We start from the raw sequence: 8655 nt of genomic DNA, 5'->3' as shown, positions 1-8655 counted from the left end.
AAATCCTCCTAAGCAAACCATTCTCCCTGGATCTTTGCACACATACAGCTTTGGAACATGAAACAGCCCTGCCTTTAAGGCTTGTTTTGGAAATCCAGACCTCCCATTCAGAGATGGGAAGAGCTTCCACCTTTCTGAAGTACTTAAAAATGCCAACCACATTAAACCTATAGAATCATCTTAGGTGAAGGAAAGAAGAAATGGAGAGGAAAAGTCAGAGAGAGCCATACGGATGGAGTTCCAACCAAGCAGCAGGAACAGCCTTCTGTCTGATCATTTACCAAGTTGTCAGATAAGTCTTTGGAAGAAGCTAACAGGAATGGTTGAAACAGCCTGGATTTTGGCCTCCTTTTATACTGTCCACAAGTTGTTGTGTAAGCTGCCTATCCTCAGAGACTCTCTGAACATGTCCTCCCTCCACTGGATCAGGTAACAGGATGAATTTTGAAAGAAGAGATCCATTTTCATTTTCATGTTCAGCTTTGTGCATCCGAAATAACCTTTTCGGTGGGAAGACGATAAGGCTGGCTTAAAAGTATTCTTGAATCCCTCTGGATGCCAAAGGCAAAAGTCAACATGTTTCCCGTAATTCATACTTCCATTTGTGTTACAAGAAGTCTCTGGGAGAGCTAGGAAAGCCCCCTGTGAAAATCAATCACGTCACGGTTTGTTACAATTTATGGGAGGCTGGTTTCTTGAGGCTTCGAGAAAGTCTTCCACAGCAACCTATGAAACTTGCAGTTTCTTGACCAAGGAGCAAGGATTTGGCACCATTTCCGAATGGAGTGAAGGGACAGGTTCCTTCCAATGAGAATTCTATGGGAAGGCTTACGTAGTTTACGTCAACAAGTCAGACAAAGGCTTACCAAAGGGTACAAACTAACATTCTGGCTGTTTTCTGTTTTTTAGATGGACTACATCTCCCAGACAAGATCTCCCAGAATCTCTATCCAGCACAGCCAATAAGAGATACTCACTTATTGGCTGTGTTGGATGGAGATTCTGGGAGATGTAGTCCATCCAAAAAATCTTCTACCACTCCCATCAATGTAGTTGACTGTGATGGGTAAAGTGCACCATGCTAGATGTCAGAGTGCAGCTCCCAGCATTCCTGGTCTCTGGGCAATAATGCTAGAAAAGTTTGGTGCATCAGCGCCATAAGTCAGAAATGACATGAAGGCACACACCACATACAGCAGAAAGAGAGGAAGACCACTCACCAGATGGTTAGTCTTAGTCAAGGAATTCGGGTCGAATTTGCAGGATCAGAGTAGAGCAGTTGAGGACAAGAGGTCTTGCTAATGTCTCATCCATAGGGTCACCATGAGCTGGGTTTGACTCAAGGTCAGTTAACAACTATAATAACTCCCAGGATTAACAAGCCAGCATTAGCTGTACTGGAAATGGATACTGGGAGATGCAGTCCATCCAAGAAAAACCTTCTACAACTCCCATTAATGTAGTTGACTGTGACAGGTAAAGTGCACCACTCGAGATGTTGGACTGCAGCTGCCAGCACTGCTGCAATGCTAGGAACATTAGAGGGAAGTAGAAAGTCAGGGTTAACTTGAGGGCAGTTAACAACAGCTGCAGCTCCCAGCATTCTTGGCTTATGAACAATGATGGGCTGTTCAAAACAAAAGCTGTCTTTTCCTGCAAAATAAAAGTAGAATTTTCCCATTGGCAAGTATGACGGCCATCAGAACGCCACAGAAAACTACCAGAATATTAGTTTGTACCCTTTGGTAAGCCCTTGTTTGAAGTGTCAAAGTAAAGTACATAAGCCTTCCCATAGAATTCTCATTGGAAGGAACCTGTCCCTTCACTCCATTTGCAAATGGTGCCAAATCTTTGCTCCTTAGTCAAGAAACTGCAAGTTTCACAGGTTGCTGTGGAAGACTTTCTCGAAGCCTCAAGAAATCAGTCTCCCGTAAGTTGTAACAAACCGTGACGCAACTGATTTTCACAGGGGGCTTTCCTTGTTCTCCCAGAGACTTCTTGTAACACAAATGAAAGTGTGAATTACGGGAAACATGTTGACTTTTGCCTTTGGCATCCAGAGTAATTCAAGAATACTTGAATAACTAAGGCCCAGCCCTATCGTCTTCCCACCGGAAAGGTCATTTCTGATGCACAAAGCTGAAAATGAAAATGAAAATGGATCTCTTCTTTCAAAATTCATCCAGTGGAGGGGGGACTCTGAGGATAGGCAGCTGACAAAACAACTTGTGAACAGTTTAAAAGGAGGCCAAAGTCGAGACTCTTTAAACAGTTCCTCTCAGCTTCTTCCAAAGACTCCTCTGAGAACTCGGTAAGTGATCAGACAGAAGGCTATTCCTGCTGCTTGCTTGGAACTCCATCCATATGGCTCTCTCTGTCTCTCTGTCTTTTCCTCTCCATTCCTTCTTTCCTTCACCTAAGATGATTCTATAGATTTAATGTGGTTGCATTTTTAAATAATTAAGAAAGTTAGAAGCTCTTCCCATCTCTGAATGGGAAGTCTGGATTTCCGAAACAAGCCTTTAAGGCAGGGCTGTTTCATATCGCAAAGCTGTGTCTGTTGAAAGAACCAGGAAGAATGATTTGCTTAGGAGGATTTGGTGGCTCTCGGGGAGGGAGGATTCAAATAGTCCTTTATTTGGAGGACAGCAACCGGTTCATGTGGACAACTCTGAAAGGTGTGGGGATCTCTCTTGCCCAAGGGAGAAAGGATGGACTCTTCCCGGCGTAATCCTGGCATTCGGAAATAGGGGGAACTCCACCTTTCAGGGGAAATGGTCCCATTTCTGTGCAAGAGAAATCATGCTCCATTTAGCTTTTGAAAAACGTAAAAGGAACAGGCTCTTGAGAGGAAAGTAAATCCATGCCTAACTAAGGCCCAGTCCAGAAGGACGGGAAAGGACACCCTCGTAACGTCTGAGGCACAGCGCTTCTAGATGCCCCTTGCCCCTCGCATGTGATGAGGGCATCGAAATGGTGGCTCTCTGTACAGATGGGCACCACCATTGTTATGTGCCACATGCATAGCGTCCGCACGTAGCGGCACAATTATGATGTTGTGAGTGCGACGTCATCATGGCGTCCCAAGAAGAACCTGCTTTTTGTGGTTCTTTTTGGTCCATGGGGAAGTCCTGCGGTTTGGGGGCTGCAGCTTCCCCACGGACCAAAATTAGGCACGTCTTTCCCGTGCCTAAGCCTCCATTCTCTCCATGGGAACAAGTTCAGGTCCTAGAATCCATAAATAAATAAATAAATAATAGTAAAACTTTTATTTATATCCCGCTTCTCTATGACAAGACAATCAAAGGGGCTACAACATGTTAAAATCCACATTTACAAATTTATGTCCCAAATTCCCCCCCTTAAAACAGGATTAAACAAATTACAATTAAAACATCTATTAAAAACAGAATAAAGTACAGTGAGGTCAGAGCGGTGGGCTGATACATGATGTGGGGGGCAGTCATTCTGTGGCCGGGCACTTTTATTCAGGAAAGGCCTGCCGGAAGAGGTCCGTCTTGACAGCTTTTTAAAAGCTGTCTAAGCCGGCAATTTGACGGATCTCGTCTGGCAGACTGTTCCATAGTTTGGGAGCAATTGCAGAGAAGGCCCTCTGGGAGGTAGCAGTTAGTTTGGTCTTTAAAGGCTGCAATAGATACCTCCCAGAGGACCTGAATGTACGGGGCGGATTATATGGAAGCAGGCAATCCCTGAAATAGGTTGGACCCAAGCCATGTAGGGCTTTAAAGGTTATAACCAACACCTTGTAGTGTGCCTGGAAAGTAATAGGCAGCCAGTGAAGAGATTTTAAGATGGGTGTTATTCGGTCACTCCTAGTTTTTCCGGCGACCAGCCTGGCTGCCATATTTTGCACCAGTTGAAGTTTCCAAACTAGGCACAAGGGTAGCCCAATGTAGAGTGCATTACAGAAATCAAGTTGTGAAGTTACCAGTGACTGTACAACAGTTTCTAGGTCCTTTACTTCCAGGAAAGGGCGCAGCTGGCGTATTTGCCGGAGCTGATAACAGGCGCTCCTGATCGCCGCACTCACCTGATTTCTCATGTGAAGCGACGGATCTAGGAACACCCCCAGACTGCGAACACAGTCCTTTGTGGAGAGCGTGACCCCATCTAGGACTGGAGGTTGCAACCCTATACCTGGTTTGGGGGCCCCTACTGTAAGTACCTCCGTTTTGTCTGGATTCAGCCTGAGTTTGTTTTTCCTCATCCAGCCCATTACCACTTCAAGACACTGACTGAGGGGAGAAATGCCATCTGTTGTCATAGGTGCTGATCGGGACATGGAGAAATATATTTGGGTGTCATCAGTGTACTGATAACACCCTGCCCCATGTCTGCGAATGATTTCCCCCAGCGGCTTCATATAAATGTTGAATAGTATTGGGGACAGTATGGCGCCTTGAGGGATGCCACATTTAAGCTCCGTTTTCGAGGAGCGACTGTCCCCGAACATCACCCTCTGGAATCTACCCGAGAGGAAGGACCGGAACCACTGGAGTGCAGTGCCACCGATTCCTAACTTTCCCAGGCATTCCAAGAGGATGTCGTGATCTATCGTATCGAAGGCCGCTGAGAGGTCTAGAAGCACCAACAGGGTCACGCTTTCTCTGTCAATGCCTAGATGAAGATCGTCAGCCAGAGCAACCATGGCAGTCTCCACCCCATATCCCCTCCTGAAGCCAGTTTGAATTGGGTCTAGATAATCGGTTTCATCCAAGATGACTTGGAGTTGAAGGGCGACAGCCCTCTTGATCACCTTGCTCAAAAATGGCAGATGGGATACAGGCCTGTAGTTCTTCATATCCAGGGGGTCCAGGGAAGGTTTTTTCAGGAGCAGTCTAATAACCGCCTCCTTTAAGCAAGTTGGAACACAACCTTCCCTAAGGGATGAATTGATGACATCTCTAAGAAATGCCATCAAGGCATCACCCTTTGGACAGCCAGCCATGACGGGCAGGGATCGAGGGGGCATGTCGTCTTCTTCACATTCCCATAAGGAAAGGACAGTGTGCAAAGAATAACAACACCACCTAGCATTAAAAAATCGATCAGTGTAGAATTTCTAGTGCTGTCACAATTTCTAGAAAAAGTAAAGATTGCAGAACAGCCCCCCAAATCATGCGGCAGCCTTACTGAACACAGCAGTCCTTCTTTCCAGAAAATGGAGAGATATTGGGAGGCCCAATTGGGAGCAACTTTTTGCTGTTTTGCATTCCTACACCACTCTTCAGACTTCACAGGGAGGAGAAGGTGTCGCAAGAACTCCCCTCCAAAATATTAATTCACTCTATTGGTGGGAAATGTATACGAGTCCTAGCATTCTTTTTTCTTTAAACCGATCCAGACCGGCGCTTTAGCCAGCCTGGCCACGTACTAGGGTTGCACGGGGGTGGAGCGTCTGCATGCCCTGCAATCTGACTACGTGGTGGTGGTGATGACTGGTGTCATCATGGCGGCCTCCCACCTACACAGGGGCTGTCATGATTATGTAATGCATGCGTGTGCATGACATCTTTGCGCCACCCCGGGCCGCTAATGGCGGCCTGTCCACGGCATGAGAAGGAGCTCCGAAACAGAGCTCCTTTTGGGAACTGCCTTGTTCCCACAGCCACCAAACGGCTGCGGGAATGACGTCGGGGAGTAAGGGGTCAAGTGGTCCCTTTCTCCCATGGCTGCAGCTCCCGGGGTGTCCAGGGACATGAAGCCCCAAGGACACCCCTTTTCTGTGGCATGGAGAAGCGGCAATTTGCCGCTTCTCTGTTGTCTGGAAAAACTTCGGATTCGGGCTGCAGGGCTATGGGTGAGACTGCGCTACCCCCAACCTGGACATAAAAGGGGCACCACAGACCCGCCCCCTTTTGAGAAGCCTGTACCGCGCCAAATGTTATTGCTCCTCACAGGACATTGGACTCGGATGCAGCCCCAAGGAGTCTTTTCGACTTCCCTTACAGTTTCTCATAGGCAGGAAATTCCACCATCATCCAACGGGCTCCTTGAATGGAGATTCAGTTCAACAGGATCTCCAAGGCTTTCCTTCAACCCGCCTTCCCCTTTAACCGTTCTCACTCTCTCATTTCAGGTGCTTCCTTGTCTTTCCAAGATGTCCTACTTTGGGAACCCACTGTGCAACCCATCGCCCTGCCCTCCACCCAGCTCCAACTACCCTTGTGGCTCCAATGGCCAAGGAGGTCCTTGGGCTGGAGGAGGATCGCCCGTCACATATGTATGCCATCCAGTATGCCAACCATCGATGTGCTCGCCACCGGTGCCACCCCCTCCTTCAATGATCTGTTATAGTATTGGATCACAAATGAGAGGAAATCCTTGTGTCCCTGGATATTCTGGTTTCTCTGGATACCGCGGACCCTGCAACTGAGAAAGAAGGAAGCTTCTGCACTTATGGGAACCCCCGGCAACTAACCCAAACCATACATGGATTTATGACTCATGATCTCCTGGACCTCGATGTCAGGAAAGCTGGACACCATTCTTCCAACCCTCCCAAGTTTTCAGCCCTGCTTCCACGACTAACAGCTCTTCCTAGGGCTTATTGCTTAGGACTCTTTCCTAGGGTGCTTTGCTGCTCTCTCCTTTCTGCTTCCACTTCTTCTAAGATTACCTAGAATGGCTGTATTGAGAATCAAGGGAGAGTGGAAACATAGGCCTCTTCGAACGGATGTGGCCTTTTCCTCCTCCGCCTTATTCTCACCACTTGCATTTACATCCAACAGTCTTTAGGGCATGAGTAAGAGCAGATAAATAACCGTTCGCTGGCATTATGTCTCTCTTTCCCATGGATTTGAAATTGCTGGTTCCTCACAACATTTGCTGGGCCTATTTGCTGCAATAAAATTTCATTGCATCAAACTACTACTTGTTGCAATTTTCTACTCTTATTTGTCATTTGTTAACTGCTAACTTTTCTTGATGCTATTGCTATGTATTTATGTATGGTTTTACTATTATAACTTAATACTTTAGGGAGGGAGGTTCTGGGATGGGGGTTTGGGGGATTTTGATGTTTTATTTGTTGTGGCCTGTGTGCTGCGCCCATAATCCTTGTTGGGACCTATGGAAATGACATGCAATGTCCACCACAACCATCTGCAGAGTTCAACCACGTCGACAGGATGCCAAGAAGAAGGAATCTGTGAAGATGTCTTCAACTAATAATGACTCTTACATGTCTTTACTCTAAACAAGGGCTTTAATCTTCCTTGCAGTATTTACAACATAAATATACATAATGTATTGGACATCCTTCTCTAATACACACTATTTACACCAGCCAACAATAACACAACCTCTGAGGCAGCCACATTAACACACAACCATCTCACTGCCTCTCAGTAACAGACACAGCCCACTCTCAGGCACCAACTGTCTCTCTCTCCCTCAGTGACAGTTGAGAACTGACAGTTGACAGTTGCATCAACATTACGATGATGCGCTGTTTGAATGCTGACACATTAGCTGCCACTGGAGCTCCAAATTATCTGCACAACAGCTCCCCCTAGTGGCCACACCAATGTCATTTCCTGACATTATTATCTTTGTACTGTATAAACCTTTTTGTTCCCCCTCCCGATCCCCAAAACAGAAGAGGCGGGATATAAATAAATAAATAAATAAATACTACTACTACTACTACTACTACTACTACTATTACTCTTGGGTGCCAAATCCAGGCCAACCAATTTCTCCTTGAGCATTCTCCAGGACAACCAGGGCTGCCTATATTGTTTAGGTCAATAATCTTCATCTATACAACAAAGAGGAAACACAATATCACAACCCACCACCAGTTAAAGGTTGCGTTGAACGGCATGGACAGAGGGGAATGTCTTCCTTCTCTGAGATGTCGATAGTTCACAGTTTAAAGACTCTGTCCCATATTCACCCTGGCAAGTCTTAGTTGTATTCTCGGTGTATGATGCAATGTTCTTTTCTTTTATCCATCATTCAGGGCACAAAGTGACCAGTGGGATCCCACAGGGTTATGCCTTGGCACAGTGCTATTCAACATCTTTATCAATGACTTGGATGACAGAATTGGGGGTATACTTATCAAATTTTCAGGTGGCACCAAATTAGGAGGAGTAGCTAATACCCCTAAGACAAGATCAAAATTCAAAATGACCTGAATAGACTAGAAAGCTGGGCCAAATCTAACACAATGAATTTCAACACAGAGAAATGTAAGGTACTGCACTTAGGGCAGAAAAATGAAATACACAGATATAGGATGGGGAACACCTGGCTGAATGAAACTACGTGTGAAAGGGATCTAGGAGACCAAGTGGACCACAAGTTGAACATGAGTCAACAGTGCGATGCAGCAGCAAACAAGGCCAATGTGATTTTAGTCTGCATCAATAGAAGTATAGTGTCTAGATCAAGGGAAGTGATAGTCCCACTCTATTCTGCTTTGCTCAGGCTTCACCTGGAATATTGTGTCCAGTTCTGGGCACCACAATTCAAAAAGGACAATGAGAAACTATAGCATGTCCAAAGGAGGGCGACTAAAATGGTGAAAGGTCTGAAAACCATGTCCTATGAGGAAAGACTGAGGGAGCTGGGGATGTTTAGCTTGGAAAAGAGACGGTTAAGAGGTGATATGATAGCCCTGTTTAA

The 8655-nt window shown here is 46.0% G+C and overlaps 1 long non-coding RNA gene across 1 annotated transcript; it reads left to right on the top strand.

Annotated features, from left to right (window-relative positions):
- Positions 1-2263: 2263 nt before the first annotated feature.
- LOC149301840 (uncharacterized) lies at positions 2264-6891 on the top strand. Its single transcript, XR_016272159.1, has 2 exons — positions 2264-2311; positions 6101-6891. It is a non-coding gene; the product is annotated as an uncharacterized LOC149301840 (long non-coding RNA).
- Positions 6892-8655: the final 1764 nt, after the last annotated feature.

Source organism: Sceloporus occidentalis, unplaced genomic scaffold (assembly GCF_023333645.1).
Source record: "Sceloporus occidentalis isolate IW3139 unplaced genomic scaffold, rSceOcc1.0.p SCAF_20, whole genome shotgun sequence".
Classification (NCBI taxonomy): Eukaryota; Metazoa; Chordata; class Lepidosauria; order Squamata; family Phrynosomatidae; genus Sceloporus; species Sceloporus occidentalis.
Note: the sequence above shows the minus strand (reverse complement) of the source record. Positions and strands in the feature narration are given on the sequence as shown.